This window comes from Rhinolophus ferrumequinum, unplaced genomic scaffold (genome assembly GCF_004115265.2).
Source record: "Rhinolophus ferrumequinum isolate MPI-CBG mRhiFer1 unplaced genomic scaffold, mRhiFer1_v1.p scaffold_84_arrow_ctg1, whole genome shotgun sequence".
NCBI lineage: Eukaryota > Metazoa > Chordata > Mammalia > Chiroptera > Rhinolophidae > Rhinolophus > Rhinolophus ferrumequinum.
In genome coordinates, this window is record NW_022680440.1 from 7,321 (window position 1) to 10,495 (window position 3,175).

Here is a 3,175-nt window from a genome sequence, read left to right on the forward strand (position 1 = left end):
ATTATGAAATCAGCATCAAGATCAAGAATCCTGGTGTAGCTGCACGATTGGTCACTTAGTTTTCACTGCTGATTCAGATGGACATTTGAATCGTTTATGTCTCTGCTATTGTGAACAGCGCTTCTGTGGATGCATGTATCAGCCTTTAACACCTGTTTTCAATTTTGGGGGTGTATTTCTAGAAGTGGATCTGTTGAGCCACATGGGCATGTTTTTGTGGGGTGGAAATTTCAAAGTGTTGCATGCAGAGGCCACACCATTGTGATTTTTCACGTTCAATGTTTAAGGGTTCTAATTTCTCTACGCTGTTGCTGCCACTTGTTAGTTTTAGTTTCTGGATTATAACCCTTCTGGTACCTGTGAGGGGGTTCACACTGTGGTTTTCATTTGCATTTGCATCAGGACTGACGATGTGGAACATATTAGTGTGCCTGTTGACTATTTGCACGTCTCATCTGGAGAAGGTTCTATTCAAGTCTATTTTACAATTTTAGTCGTTTGTCTTTTTTTGTCATGAGTTGTAAAAGTTCTTTGTCTCCTGGATAACAGACTATTATCAGATATATAATGTGTACCTATTTGGTTCCATTTTATGGCGTGTCTTTTCACTTTCTGGATTGCTTATTTTGATGCATGTAAGTTTTTAATTTTGAGGAAGTGCAATTTATCCCTTTTTTGTTGTATGTGGTGTCATATCTAAGAAACCATCGCTAATCCAAGGTCATGAAAATGTATCTCCATGTTTTGTTTGAGAGTTTATACTTTTACTGCCTATATTTAAGCCCTTCATGTATTTTAAGATCTGTGTGTGGTGTGAGGTTGGGGTCCAATTTCATTTCTCTTCATTTGGATGGTCATTTGCCCAGCACCATTTGTTGGAAAACCCTTCTTTACCCAATGTCATGTTGTCTGCCCTTGGTGGGTCTGGACATGGCCCTGCAGCCACCACCCTGCATGGGAGCAGTAAAACTGTGGCTGAGTTCTTATTTGACATCAACAACATGTTAGATATAACATGGGTGGCATATATTCACCTGAAACCTTTACTCCAGTGCAGAAATGTGGGCTCACCTTGCCTGTAACTACTTATCCTGAACTCATGAAATACCTAAATAATGTGGTGGAACAACTAAAAATTTCATTACAGAAGAGTTCAGTTCAGAAACTGGTGGCAGTCCTCTCAAATATTGAAAGGGGTGAGGTCCTTAAAAGGTGATAATTTGATATTGATTGTGACAAAACTGCCAAAGATGACAGTACACTCAGAGAAAAGGCTCAGAAAGCTCTCCAAAATGAAATTTGTTCTGTGTTCAGACAGATCACAGCTACAATGACATTCCTGCCACTGTTGGAAGTTTCTTGTTCATTTGATCTACTGATTTATACAAATATTAGGTTGTGCCTGAAAAATGGGAAGAGTCAGGACTACAGTTGATTACCAATTGTGAGCAAGTCTGCCTTCCTGCCTCACTACCACAATCCAGACTAAATAGCACGATGGCCTCCAGAATCCCTGGACATGACTGAAGATGAGAACACTAACGTAAATCCTCAAATGTGCTTCTCCTGAAACCAAGTCAACTGTAGTTCATATATTTTATTGCTTAACTTTTAGATGGGGGAAAACTTAACATACTTTACAGGACCGTGCATGACTGCCCCATTTTGGGGGTATCTGTTTGACTTTCCAAGGTGTTGCCACAATTTTTTTTGCACAGTGTTCGAGAAAGGGACCCAGCAGATTACTTTGGCCTTGTAATGTCAATTCCTTGAAGGTGGTAACTGTAGACAGGAAAACTTTTGGTATCACACGAAATGCCATCCCAATATTTCTAGTGTTTAAATTCCGGTCATAGAGCACTTTTAAAAATGTCTTTCTGGGGGTGGCCTGTTAGCTCACTTGGTTAGAGCGTGGTGCTACTAACACCAAGGTTGCCGGTTCAATCCCCAAATGGGCCACTGTGAGCTGCGCCCTCCTTACCAAAATAAAAGGAAAAGAAAAAATAGAAAAAAAGCATCTTTCTGTGTTTTATAAAATAAACCTGTAAATGACAATGATAAATAAGTTAAATGTGTATGTTAAAAAAAATCTACTGACTTAGACGGACGGGTTTATTTCTGGGCCCTCAATACAATTCCATGGATCTCTATGTATATCTCTATGCCAGTGTCACCATGTTTTCCTTACTGTGGCTTTGTACTAATTACAAATTACGTTTGGGAAAGGTGAGCCTCCAACTTGATTTGGTTTTTGAAGATCCTTATGGAAATTTGCTGTGAATAGTAGGATCAGCTTGTGCGTTTTTCCACAAAGGCCTTGGGGCCTTTTCACAGGAATGACCCTGAATCCTTACATCGCGTCTGTTCTGTTGCCGTCCTAACAATTTCCATCACCATGGGATGGCCTCACGTTTACTTAGGTAGGTTTCTTTAATTTCTTTCAGCAAAGAAAGACATTATGTTTTGTCATTTTCAGTGTAGAAGCCTTGCACTATTCCTAAGTATTTTATCAACGTTGATGTTATTTAAAATGGAATTGTTTTCTTAAATTCTTTTTTAGATTATTCCTTGCTAGTGTATACAAATAAAACAGATTTCAGTGTATTGACATTTTGTCATTTAACTTTGAATTACTTTACTAGTAATAATTTTTTGTTGATTCTTTGGGAAGTTATGTATGTAAGATGTGACGTGTCATCTGTGAATAGACAGTTTCAGTTTTCCCTTTCACAGGAAGCCTCTCATTCGTTTCCTAATTGCTCTGGATCGAGCTTCCGGTACGTTATTGAATGACAGTGGTGAGAGCCAGCATCCTGGCCTTGTTCCTGATTTCAGGAGTAAACCTGTCGTCTTAAACAAGGAGCCATGAAGCTTGCTTAAGTACCGCCTAATGTTCTTGATCACGTTGAAGAAACTTCCTTTTATTCCTACTTTCTTGAGTGTTTCAATCATCAAATAGCATTGGGTTTTGTGAAAAGCTTTTTGTGATCATGTGTTTTTCCTTCATACTGTTGTTGGGTATTCCGTGGTTGATTTCAGTTCGTTGAATAACCTGTGAGTTTCTGGTGTAAACACAGTTGCTTACGGTGCATGATTATTTTAGTGTGCAGTTGGTTTCATAGTCCTGTTTCATGGAACGTTATTACATCTCTATAAGGGACATAGATCTGTATGT

The 3,175-nt window shown here is 38.8% G+C and overlaps 1 pseudogene; it reads left to right on the top strand.

Annotated features, from left to right (window-relative positions):
* The first annotated feature begins 902 nt into the window (after positions 1 to 902).
* LOC117020091 (mitotic spindle assembly checkpoint protein MAD2A-like) lies at positions 903 to 1,527 on the top strand (annotated as a pseudogene).
* The last annotated feature ends 1,648 nt before the right edge of the window (positions 1,528 to 3,175 follow it).